Below are 14,215 nucleotides of genomic sequence, written 5' to 3' on the forward strand. Positions count from 1 at the left end.
CACAGTTCTGCTCACACTCAAATAAAGGGAATACATGGGTGTGACTCATTATGGGTCGCCTTAGAATGTGTCTGCCACAGTCATATTTATCTTAAATTTGTATCTTGTAACTTTAATATGATTATTTTATGGGTTGGTTTGTATTGAGTTTTTTTTTTTTTTTTTTTTAATTTGTGGAGTCTTAGATTGTTGGTTTTTTATCCTGGTATGTCTGGTGCATTTTTATTACATCTTGGTCACTCTCTATCAGAAATCCTCACACTTTCCTGAAAAGGGCCAAGTAATAAATAATTTAGGGTTTGTGGATCATACATAAATCCCTGTTCCAACTATTAAATTCTGCTATAGTAGCACAAAAGAAGCCATAGATTATACATAAGTGAATGAGTGGGGTTGTGGTTCAAAAAATTTCAGGTTTTCTTTGTGTGCTTACTGATATTTGAATTTTACATAGTTTTCACGTCACAAAGTATTTTTTAAATTTGTTTTAAATTATTTAAAATTGTAAAAACTAGCATACTCCTTGGAGGCTATGCAAAAACATGTAGTGGCCTGATGGGCTGTAGTTTTTCTACTCCAGTACTATATGAAAAAATTATAAAGACAAATTGGTACTCTAGATTATATTATCTTCCTCTAGAGAATATTTTATTTTGCTTCTTGACAGGTAATTAGACTAGGGCAAGATCATATTAATCTAACTGGAAATTAAATTAATTTGAAGTTTTAGTCTTTGTGAAGGGTTCATTTATTTCCACTTTACCCTTTCACAGAGAGTATAACCCTTAAGCATATGGAAATTTCCAGATACCCTGCTCAGTTTATTAGTTCTTTTGACCAAAGACTACAAACAACAAATAACAGTTCCTCAAGGAAACTGCAAAGAAGTGAGGGTCAAGCTAACATTCCTGCATATTCTTTCTTTCTAGAATCTTGGTTCCTCAATTATTCACTGACTTAGTAGCTATATCCATATAGTATGGTCACTATAGCATCATTCTAGAGGTGTAGGAAAACTAATTCTATCCTTCAATTTTGTGTATGAATAGTAGCAGGGTGAAAGGAATCCTGGTAAGGAGTCACTTATTCCAGTTCCCTCACTTGTTTTCAGTTACTTCATTTGTAAAATAGGGATAATAGTGTGGATGTATATGTCCACTTTATCATGTTATTGTGAGGTAACATAAAACAAGGTGATGGATGCAGAGTAGGAGGCAAAATCATCATCAGCAGCATCACCACTACCACGTTAATATATCATCACTCATAGATGAACACACCAAGGCCCAGATACATGTCAGTCTAAATACTCAACAAGTTAGTCACAACTATGGAACTAAAACCTGGGTAAACCAAATCACTAAGCTAATGCTTTTTTCACCATTACCAAGATGTCTTTTTAGGTTGCTACCATTAGCAGTACCACTACTGAACAAAAATTCAAATTAAGCTCAATATTACCAATATAGCCCAGCTTATGAGGCTGGATTTCCTTTGTTTAAGTGCTAGTGTCTTACAGGAAATTATGTAACATCTCTGTGTCTGTTTTCTCAAAAAAAAAAAAAAAAAACAGTACAATTGTGCTATCTTGTAGGTTCATTGTTAGGATTAACTAAATGAGTTAATATGTGTGCATTGCATAGTTTAGTACCTAGCATATAATAAAGAGCATGTAATAGGTATTTTTTTTAGAAGTAGCAGCTCTAGGTTCACTGAGAAAACAAAAGGTGGATGACAAAGAGTCTCTATATCTAAGGAGCTGACAATTAGCAATCTAAGACCAATGCAAAGAAATAATTAGTTAAAAATCTGTGACAATTTTTTCAAGTGTTTTTCGGCTGCATAAATGTCTTCTTTTGAGAAGTGTCTGTTCATATCCTTTGCCCACTTTTTGATGGGGTTGTTTGTTTTTTTCTTGTAAATTTGTCACTGGCCATCAGAGAAATGCAAATCAAAACCACAATGAGATATTATCTCACGCCAGTTAGAATGGCGATCATTAAAAAGTCAGGAAACAACAGGTGCTGGAGAGGATGTGGAGAAATAGGAACACTTTTACACTGTTGGTGGGACTGTAAACTAGTTCAACCATTGTGGAAGTCAGTGTGGCGATTCCTCAGGGATCTAGAACTAGAAATACCATTTGACCCAGCCATCCCATTACTGGGTACATACCCAAAGGATTATAAATCATGCGGCTATAAAGACACATGCACACATATGTTTATTGCAGCACTATTCACAAAGCAAAGACTTGGAACCAACCTAAATGTCCAACAACGATAGACTGGATTAAGAAAATGTGGCACATATACACCATGGAATACTATGCAGCCATAACAGATGATGCGTTCATGTCCATTGTAGGGACATGGATGAAACTGGAAGCCACCATTCTCAGCAAACTATCGCAATGACAAAAAACCAAACACCGCATGTTCTCACTCATAGGTGGGAACTGAACAATGAGAACAGATGGACACAGGAAGGGGAACATCACACACCAGGGACAGTTGTGGGGTGAGGGGAGGGGGGAGGGGTAGCATTAGGAGATATACCTAATGCTAAATGATGAGTTAATGGATGCAGCACACCAACATGGCGCATGTATACATGTGTAACAAACCTGCACATTGTGCACATGTACCCTAAAACTTAAAGTATAATACAAATAAAATTAAAAAAAAAATCTGTGACAATTGAGTGCCAACTTTTACATATCTTTCAACTACAGACACTTATTCCCATCTATTTGGGCTATGGATAATGAAATGGATTTAATATGCAGAAGGTTCCCTGGCAAGGCTGAGAGGCCTTGGGGCAAACTGAGCTGAGGGCTCCAAAATAAATACAGGGTGTGTGGCAAGAAGTGCAGAGACGAGAAAGATCAGTTTAAAAGTGAGAAGACAACTCACAGAATGGGAGAAAACATTTGTAAATGAAATATTTGTAAATCTTATCTCTGATCAGGATTTAGTATCCATAATATATTTAAACAACTCATAAAAGAATAAAAAGACAGCTGCATTTTAAAATGGGCAAATAATCTGAACAGACATTTCTCCAAAGCAGATATACAAATGGCCAATAAGAACATAAACAGATGCTCAACATCATTAGTCATTAGGGAAATAAATCAAAACCACAGTGAGATACCACTTCACACCCACTGGGTTGGCTATAATTAAAAAAAAAAAGAAACACCGGAAAATAAATGTTAGCAAGTATGTCGAGAAATTAGAACACCCATAACATTGCTGGTGGGAAGGCAAAATCCTCAGCCACTTTAGGGAACAGTCTGGCAGTTCCTTAAAAGATCAAAAAAAAAAAAGTATGAAAGCTCAGACAATAGAATTCATGAACAGTGTTGATGATTCTTTCCAGATACTTTAAACTGCTCCAAGTGTCAGAGTATCTGAAGGTCAGCCCTCTGCATGAGGACTCCATGCATAAACCCTGCTTGATAATTGTTGCTTCTATTCTCTCATGTATGAAGGGTTACTCCATAAGGCCTTAAGCTTCCCTCCCTTGGCACCAAAGAAATGGACAGAAAATCTGACATGGATTTCAGCAGGACTATTACCCACACTAATAAGGGAAATAAGCCTTTTCATCCCAGAGATTGTCCCTAATAGCCAAGCCAACTCTGTTCTCCAAAGTGTTATTCTCAGCATTAGAAAATGAGCTGCCTTAGTAATGAGGCCTCCAGATGCTCTGCTGTCTGGATTGTGTCTTCTGCCATTATCACTTGGGAGTAGTAAGTGTTGTTTTGGAGACAGAGACATCTAACACTGGGGACAGACAATTTGTACCTTATTAAAAAACACCTAATCCAAAGTTAATGCTTTGTGACCCAAAGATGAAATCCTTCCAGTGGATGGGCTTGTGAGAATCTAGGGAAACTTAGTGTGACTTCACTTCTGGTGTCGGACACAGGAAGACTGAGATAGGCATTATTTCCTTCCACTCTAAATAGTTCCTTTAGTTATCACATTCTTGGTGCTATCTAAAGATTATCCAGCAAAGCGGGAAAAACTATAACTCTGCTCAGTATGACATTAGTGACCCTCTGTTAAGGAAATTCATAGACTCTTCAGTAAAATAGCATAATTCCATAAAGTGATCGTTAGTTAAATAACCAATGTGTTTTAAATAATCTTAGAAAAGGCATTGACAAAAATCTGGGAAACATTGTATAACTATCAGTAATAAAAAAAATCCATAATCTATGATTGCAGGCAGTCAAATTTCCAGAGTGGTGAGTATAATTCAGGTATAAGCACAACTCTCTAGAAGACTCAAGAAATAGGCTAAGTGGTGAGTTTCACTTCCTTAACGGCTGGGATGGGGAATGTTTATGATAGTGTATACTGTTATTGCATAGCCAGTGATAGCCTATGGAAGAAGGGGGAACACGGGCTCTAATAAGAAAGAATGTGATTTCTAAGAAGTTGGAATCGTAGACTAATAGACTAGAGAAGAGGGCCATAAAGTACTTGGAAGGGTGTAATTGGAGCCCGTACCAAAGGCTGTCCAAGAATCTAAGCTCCATGAGAAAAAAGACCAATTGGGTCATCTTTATTTTCCTAGCACTAGCATAGTACTTATACTTTGTGACTTCCCAACACATTGAACTCTTGAAGAAGTTGTTTTGCTCAGTAAAAATCAAGCACGATTTTAGTTTAAGCAAATTGAAATGCAAAGGAGACTTTTTGTTTTAGATTTCAAAGGTTGCTTTATTAATATATAATTCTGTATATTTATGTGGTGCATGTGATTTTTTGATATATTAATACAATGTGTAATGATAAAATCCAAGTAATTAGAATATCCATCACCTCAAACATTTATTATTTCTTTGTGTTGGGAGCACTTCCATTCTTCTCTTTTAGAAATTTTGAAATATAAAATAAATTCTAGTTACCTCCCGTACTATTGAGCGCCAGAATGGATTCCTTGTAACTATGTTTGTACCTTTTAACCAACCTCTCTTCATCCACAACCTCACCATTTCCAGCCTCTAGTAACCACCATTCTCCTCTCTACCTCCATGTGATCAACTTTTTAAGCTCTCACATATAAGTGAGAACATATGATACTTTTATTTCTGTGCCTGGCTTATTTCGTTTTAAAAAATTCTACATAATAGTTGTACATATTTACAGGGTAACATGTGATGTTTGGGTACATGCATAGAATGAAAATGCACAGGAGATTTTTAAAAATTCAGGAAACAAGAGGATAAGTAAGTTTTCTTCTCCAGGGAAAAATTGTAAACAGTACACTCATCTAGGATTGGGCCAGGAACAGGCGTGTTTCTCATTTTTTTTAATTTATTTGAAAGCAAGGAAAGGCAATACAAACCACAAAGTCAAAGACATTACCTGAATTTTGAGGTTTCTATCTGTACCCTCTCTACTTTTTTATCTCTCGTTTTTCCTCCTCACCTATGTTTCCTAGACTTTAGATGAGTAATCCTATCCTTGCCTACATTTTAAATTTCCACATTCCACTCTGCATCCCTTTACTGATTATTCTCTTAGATGGAGATGGGATAGCATTTTTGGGGGAGTGTTAGCAGTTTAAATAACTATCTGGAAGAGAGGGAGACAAATATTCGAGGCCACAGACCTGAATAAGATCTTCTGGTTAATAAAATACAAATACACTATGAAAATAATGTGAATTAATTTTAACGTATGCAAGTGTAAAGGAAATTGTGATTTTTATAACTATGGGCTCCACGCTATCAATTCAATTATAACCCAGGCAAGGGATCTAGATGTCATTGCAGATTGTTTCTAGATATATTAGTTGGATAATCTACTATGACCAGAGGGAGAAGTAAAATACTGAGCATCTTCAGGAAAGGGATTAGAGGATTAGAGGCAAAACTGAAAATTATATTCAACTTAATCCACACCTGTGTTAGTATAATACATGCAGCAGTGCATGGATTTGGTCAATGCATTTCAAGAAAGATTTTGAAAGAGCATAAAAAATTCCATTTGAGCAACTGGAAGGGAAATTATAATACTTACAAAGTTAAGGTTAAGATAATCACATACTTGTTTACAAATCCAGAAATATTAGATTGAAGCCCCTCCACCCCTGCCCCTGATCCTCTTAGAAATTTAAACTTGCTAATTTGGGGAAAATGAAAAAGAAATAACTGTAACTTCTAATAACACTAGTATTTATTGAGGGTTTCCTATTTGTCAAATGCTAGGTCAAACTCTTCAAACAAATAAGCCATTTAATTTTCATGGCAACTCTATGAAATATTAACAAATTCAACTTACAAATGAGTTAAATATTATGGTTAAGATTACAGAGGACCTATTGAGGAATTTATGAAGGAGAGCTCCATGAACAGGTTTTTGAAGAAAGTGTAATGGCAACATCCAGCAGGAAGACTTAGACTAAGATCAACCAAAGGAGACAGGTTAGTTAGGAGGCCTTGTGGTGATCATAGAGGATGGTCATGGCAGTCAGTAGTTGGGCATTGGTAGAAAGCATGAAGTGGAGGAGACAGGAAGAGAGAATTTCAGGAGGCACTGTCTTTGTGTGGAAAAGGGAAGGGTGGTAATTAGGACAGTCCTTAGCTTTCTAAATGGAGATAATGGTTAAACATGGTGAGTATTATCAGGAGTAGATGCGGGTATAAGGAGCAAGGTTAATCTGCGCCAGTACAACCTCTCATGCTGGGTCTACTTGAGGTAAGACAAAAGGAAGGTGGATCAGCTTATTTGTAAACCCAACATAACTTGGATTATGCATAATTGAAGTAAAAAAATAGGATGATTCATTGTTCTCTGATTAAATGAATATTATCTTTGCTCTCATACTAGAAAAACCTATTCCCTACTTAAAGAGTCACCCACAGATTCATTTTGCCATCTTTTCTACCTTTGATTAGAATTCGAGGAGACAATCTAAATATTGCAATGCCATATCAAACCATTTTTTATGATCCTAGGTGATATTTATTGCAAGGTTTCTAGAAAAAGTCATCAGTAGAAGTGTTCCCTTTTCTACTCTTTGATGGTCACTGAGGATTTTAGATGCAGGGCTTACATAAGTGAAGACCAGGACCTTGGGGTGAAGATCACTCCACTGGGGAGGAGAAGCATTCTCAGGACTCTCACAGGGCATTTGGCCTTGGAAACTGCTGACAGTGTGAAAAGGATATCAATCAGTCTCACATCTTCTATTCTTCACTATTCCTCACTGGATCCTTGGGAAGTAATTCAGGAGTGTATTGAGTAGGAACTCTAGAGCTGGGCACATTTGATGTATCACCTGCTTCTTCCTTGATCTAGGCCCACTCCTTCAATGGCCAGGTAGTTGTTTCTTTCTTTCTTTAAACAGCTTTATTGAAGTACAATGGAGATATAATACACTACATATATTTAATGTGTACAATTTAATGAGTTTGGCTATATACATACAACTGTGAAACCATCATCATAATTAAGGTAACAAACATATCTATCACCTTTAAACACTTCCTTGTGTCCCTTTGCTTTTTGTTTTGTTTTGTGGTAAGGCACTTAATATGAGATATACCATCTTAAAAAATTTTAAGTGCATATTATAATATTGTTTACTATAAGAATTATGCTGTACAGCAGCTCTCTAGAACTAATTATCTTGCATAATTGAAACTTTACATGAATTGAACAACAACTCCCCACTTCCCCTTTCTTGTTCCCCAGTAATCACGATTCTATTTCCTGCTTCTATGACTTTGACTATTTTAAATACCTCATATAAGTGGAAACATGCAATATTTGTCCTCCTGTGACTGGCTTATACCATTTAGCAAAATGTCCTCCAGGCTCATCCCTGTTGTCGTAAAGGGCAGGATTTCCTTTTTGTTTTAAGGCTTAATAACATTACATTCTATGTAAATAGCACATTTTCTTTATTCATTCATCTACCAGTGGACCCCTGGGTTGTTTCCACAATTTGGCTATTGTGAATGGTGCTGTAATGAACATGGGAATGCAAATATCTCTTCTAGATTTTGATTTTAATTCAGGTATATGAAAATATGTTCAGTGTCACTAATCATCAGGGAAATGCAAATCATAACCACAATGTGATATCACCTCATACCAGTTAGGTGGCTAGTATTTATTTTTTTAATCTATAATCAAAAGATAACAAGTGTTGGAGAGGATGTTGAGAAATTGGAACCCTTGTGCACTGTGGGTGGGAATGTAAAATGATGTAGCCACTGTGGAAAACAGTATGGATACTCCTCTGACCTCCATATGATCCAGCAAGCACAACTCTGGATCGTATACCTCTGGGTATATAATAATAATTAAAAAAAAAAAGAACCAGGGAGTTGTTTCTACAGATCTCTTTCAGTTTGTTAGCACCTTCTGATCACTATCTCTGCTCTGAATCCCAGGGTCCCAGGGTAGCATTCTATGCTTCCAAAGAAGAGGGTGGGGACAGGTGATTATTCTGAGCAAGTAGACAACAGGCCTAGGGCATTGCTCAGAGGATGGACATGTTTTTACTGAAAGCCTTGGTCCAGCCTACACTGTTTCATGATTAACTCATCATATGTTTCTTTCCTTTGCCCAGCTCTTTCAAACCTAGACCCACCTTGATGCCAAAGCCAAATTCCACTTTTGTGACTGAGTTCCTCTTTGAAGGTTTCTCCAGCTTCAGGTGGCAGCACAAACTTGTCTTCTTTGTTGTCTTTCTAACTTTGTTCCTGCTGACTCTCTCTGGCAATGTAATTATCGTGACCATTATTTGCCTGGACCATCATCTCTACACCCCCATGTACTTCTTCCTAAACATGCTATCCATCTCTGAGACCTGCTACACTGTGGCCATCATTCCCCATATGCTTTCTGGTCTCTTGAATCCTCGCCAGCCCATTGCCACCCAAAGCTGTGCCACTAAGCTCTTCTTCTATCTCACCTTTGGCATCAACAACTGCTTCCTGCTCATGGTCATGGGATAAGACTGCTATGAGGCCATCTGCAACCCCCTAAGGTATTCAGTTTTCATGGGTAAGAGGGCCTGTCTCCAATTGGCCTCTGGGTCACTGGGGATTGGCCTTGGCATGGCCATTGTCCAAGTGACATCTGTTTTTGGCCTGTCATTCTGTGATGTGAGACCCCTGCTGAAGCTGGCCTGCACAGACACCACTGTCAATGAGATAATCAACTTTGTTGTCAATGTCTGTGTCCTTGTTCTATGGGCCTGGTCTTTATCTCCTATGTCCTCATCATCTCCACCATTCTTAAGATTTCCTCAGCTGAAGGTCAGAAGAAGGCTTTTGCCACTTGCGTCTCCCACCTCACAGAGGTCATCATCCACTATGGCTGTGCCTCCATCATCTACCTGAAGCCTAAGTCCCAGAGTTCCCTGGGACAGGACAGACTCATCTCAGTGACCTACACTACACTGTCATCACTCCCCTACTGAACCCTGTTGTGTACAGCCTGAGGAACAAGAAGGTGAAAGATGCTCTGCACAGAGCTGTGGGGCAAAAGCCCCTGCCTCCTTAATGAAGAGAGGTTGTGAAGGCTTTTCCTTTGAGTTTATAAATGTGTATGAATTTTTAATGCTCTTTCAATAATGCCCTTATGTATGGGATCAAGAAGACTAGACTAAATTGAACTGAGTGCTAAAACTAGAGGTTTCTGTGTGAGATTGTTGTGATCTTCTATGCCCTGCTCCAGAACAGTTAGAAAATAGCTTAGCATACACTTATGAATGTAGGAAAAAAAATGCATGCCTGGATTATGCACTCACATACACATGCACACAGCTACACATACCCTGAGAATATTTTGAGTTATACAACTCAATTAAAACAGAAAGTCTGGCCAGGTGCAGTGGCTCACGTCTGTAATCCCAGCACTTTGGGAGGCCAAGGTGGGCAGATCACGAGGTCAAGAGTTCAAGATAAGCTTGACCAATGTGGTGAAACTCCATCTCTACTAAAAATGCAAAAATTAGCTAGGCATGGTGGCATGCACCTTTAATCCTAGCTACTCAGGAGGCTGAGTCAGGAGAATCGCGTGAACCTGGGAGGCAGAGATTGCAGTGAGCCGAGATTGCACCACTGCACTCCAGCCTGGGCGGCAGAGCCAGACTGGGTCTCAAAAAAAAGAAAAAACCCCAAAAAACATAAAGTCCAGTAGGGTTCTAAAAAGCTAATGAGCAAAATGTTTGGAAACCACCTCAGAAAGATTTTCTAGTTGACTGTTAAGGGTGTCAGAATAATTTGTGCCACATTTTAAGCAAATAAGTTAGAAGATACACACACACATATGCATTTCTGTGGATGTTGCAGGCTTTCTTGTAAAAGAAAAAAAAAAGCTAGAGGCAGACCTTCCAAGTTGATGGAACTGCTCTAACTGACCTAGGAGTAAAGAGTGCAGATGTAGGAAAGAGCAAAGAAGCATCAGCTACAGAGAACACAGACGTGAACTGTCCATATTCCTGAGATGCCCGGATCAGAAAACTCAGATTGAAAAGAAGAACATGCTGAAAAGGTTAACACTTTTCATACATTCAACACAAGAGTAAAAAGGATGGAGGTTGAAAGGATCAGTAAAAGTATAGTTCCTTTTGCCAGGTTGACATAAAACTCTCTGAAATAGTGTTATAAACATAAGCACTTTAACTACAACTTCTGAAAAGAATTACTAATGGACAGAAATCTGATGCATGACTTAAAAATTTTCCAGTGAGCTCCTAAGCCTGCAGGGGTGAATTTTCAGAAGTTTCTTCTTCTATACTTCCAACTTTAAACCTGAGTTTAAACAGCATTTTATGCCTGAGCATCACGGAAGGTGAAAATATGTGTTCTGGTGCAAGGAAGGATATTCTCTCTCTCATCTTTCCACTGCACTCTGGCCTTCTATACTGAGGAACAAGCATACCCTGAGTTTCAAATACAGTCCTACAGTATCCAGAATCCATCCAATCCAATGGGGTGAACCTGTAGAGGCAAGATATCACTTCTGATAGTGTGGTAAAGTCTGCTGGATGCTGAAAATGGGACAATTCATTGGAAATAAATTATTTAAGTCAAGTTAACATGCCTTTCTTTGCCAAAAATTGTCATGTGAAGTCTGACTGGGGATAAAAGATATCTTTGTTTTAGTGTCCAGATTTCTAGAAATGATATAGTTCATTTCTGTGAGGTTGATCAAGAGACAATTAAATTTTGCTTAAAAGTTCTGCTTAATCTAATTAGAAGCCATTGGGTAAAGATCTGCTGGTCAATGTCACACTGTCTTCTATTTGAAGTTGTATTTGGTGAATGCTGCAGCACATCACCCGGATTGCACTCCTTCAGGACCCACACAAGCATTCCTCCAGCTGCTGAGAGTACCTTGGGCTAATGGCTCTCAGTTGAGTTCCTCTTCAAGAATTGTCCTTGTTAAACAGCTGGTTCTTCCAAGGTCATGCTCCCTACCCAGGGATATACTACCTCCAGTGGTTTGTCTATTTAGGGTATTGCTTCACCTTAAGATAAGTAGGAAAGGCTCTCCCAGCTCCAGAGGGAGGTTGACTACATCACATTTCAACTTTTTTGTTTTTGCCCAATATTGCTTTCTTCACTTCTTCACAAGTGTACATGCTGAGAGCTAATAAACTTGCTGTGTTCAAATCTCTGTCTCAGTGTCTGTTTTCTGGGGACCTCAACCTGCAACATTTTAGGATCTCATTTCTAAAATAGCCATTAATATAAGTGGAGAAGTCAAACTTTCAGCCCTGATATATTCTACTAAATGCAGATCAGTGGCTCTTATATTTTAATTTAAAATAATTTTATTCTATTTATTCAACTATATTTACTGTGATTCAATTTGGTTGGCAGCAGTGCAGTATTATCTTCTTGGAAACTGGTTAAAAAATTAAAATCTGAACTTTTCTCAGAATCCATAGGAAGTCATTCTTTTCTTTTCAAAAGATTATCTGTGAGCAGTTTCCATTTCATCACAGCCTGATGCTACTACCTTGCAGAGAGATTGCTGACCATTATCAATGATATTTGAAAATTGGAAATAACAGGAAACACTGAAAGTGGACTTATGTCATTTAATTTTCAAGGAGGGGAAGAGTGTCATTGTCATAAGTGAAATATAGAAGTGAATTGTTGTGGTGAGCACATTGATAGAGTAAAAGGTTTGTGGTGGGAATGTTGTAGCGACTGATGAAGTTCCAGATAAAGACATGGACTTGGTAAGTAGCTGTCCAGAGCTGGGCAGATCAGCCATGGCAGGAAGACAGCCCGACTCTCTGAGATTATCTAGAGTCCTAGGCTGGCAGGTGCCTCTGCCATCCTCAGCATAAAACTTCCATCTCCAGGTTGTCACCATTTCCCATTTAATGAGAAGAGGGAAAGATCAGAGTCTTTCTTCAAGTACTCAACTCATCAACATACTGACAAGGTGTGCCATTTGTCTGAGTCTCCACTCTGAAGGTGGTCACAGGAGTATGTCTTCCATTGGCCACCAGTGGGGAGTTACTGACTTGCTTTTCAGGAATTGGCCCCTAACTATTGGGAATTCATAATGACTTTTTGTCTGCCAATTTGAAACAGCAATTCATGGGAGAGCAAATTTTGCTCTATGAACTGGCCTTGACCAATTTGGTAAGAGACAAGAGGTGATAGAGGGGATGACAAGGGTGAATCTAGAGTGAATTATTTCTATTCCAATCATCTTTATAATACATGTACTCCATCTCTGGCATAGTAAAAAGTGTTTCATGTGTAAAGCCACCTTTATAAATGCCATATTTTAGGGGTCCACAAAATACTCAAGCCCTGACCCTGTGTTCCACATTCCCTCTGGACCAAGAAATGTATGACTATTGAGAAGAACATGGGTAGAAATAAATGAGTAGAAACCCAGACAGATCTGGCACAAATGTGGAATTTAGATACTGTACATGGAAGAGCACAGTGAAAGAAGAGACCAACGTTGGGAGGATGAAGGAAAATTTTACACTGGAGCTTCTTGGAGAATGCATTCTGAGCCTTAGTGCCTGGATAATTACTACATATGAACTTAAAGTAATAAATAACAAAATATCTGGGCTCCAAGGGACCTTAGAGACCACCTCCACCAGACTCCCAGTTTTAACAAAGAAAAAATAGAATCTCAGAGGCTGGCAAGTAACTTGGCCCAATCACAGCTAGTTAGCAGCTTGAATATCCAGATCTGTGTTCTATCCATAGTCCCCTCAATCTTGCAGTGAGGGTAAAGGGGAGATAAAAGTGAAATGTGATACTCAAGAACCTAGAAAATCTCTCAGAAAATTTATCTCAAGCTGATCAAGCCCGGACTTTCTATCCATATCAAATCTCTCAGTTTTGAACTCTGAATCACTGGCCTCAATCTCTTGTCTGAAATAAGGGGGTAAATTGCTGTTTAGCCTGATGCCTGAAATGCTGATGTGCTGTGAAGAGCACTGGGGAGAAAGGTGTGGTTAATGTGGTGGAAAGCCTGGTCCCAAGGCTGAAACATAAGATAGACCTTGGGGAGGTGGCAGAGGAAGCATCCTGAAGCAACACCAGGGAGTCTCCTAGGGAAACTTTGCCTGGCCTGTGGCTGCAAGAGAAATCTTTTCACCATTGGACAGACTTATTCACTACATGAAGCTAAGTGACAAGGGTGTTCACTGGGAATCTGGCCTTTTCTTGCCTCTTTTAAATGATTTTTTTTTTTAAGTAGAGGAGAGCGTGAAGAAAGGTAATACCAGATCCCTATCCAAAGTTAAAAAAAAAGAGGAAAAAAATGTTTCAGTAATTTCCCTGTTCTTTGTGGCCCAGAAACATTCCTTGGAAAAAATGGGACTTGTGGGTCTTATGGATATTTAAAAGTTTTCTCCCCAGCCACACTTCCTCATACTATTAATTGTTCTAAGGCACAGGTAAGCTACAGGCACCCTGATCTTTCACTGATTTCCATGAATCCACAGCCAGCACCAGCAATATGTTGCCCGCCTTCCTTAGTGCTTTCTCTAAGCCCTGAGTATAAATATTTTGGTGGGCAGGGTCATGGGGATAGGGGGTAGTGGTGGCAAAGACTGGGTCTCATGTAGGTGCTAAAAGTTCCTAGATTTGTATAAATGTTTGCAATTTACAAAGAACTTTCAAATACAGCCTCTTATTTGATTCTCAGAAGAACTCTAAGAGGTAGACAGGATGACTATTATCTTT

General features: G+C 38.5%; 1 pseudogene; it reads left to right on the forward strand.

Moving 5' to 3' along the window:
- Window positions 1–8,626: 8,626 nt before the first annotated feature.
- LOC116467910 (olfactory receptor 10J3-like) lies at window positions 8,627–9,539 on the forward strand (annotated as a pseudogene).
- The last annotated feature ends 4,676 nt before the right edge of the window (window positions 9,540–14,215 follow it).

Source organism: Hylobates moloch, unplaced genomic scaffold (genome assembly GCF_009828535.3).
Source record: "Hylobates moloch isolate HMO894 unplaced genomic scaffold, HMol_V3 SCAFFOLD_5, whole genome shotgun sequence".
NCBI classification, from domain to species: Eukaryota; Metazoa; Chordata; class Mammalia; order Primates; family Hylobatidae; genus Hylobates; species Hylobates moloch.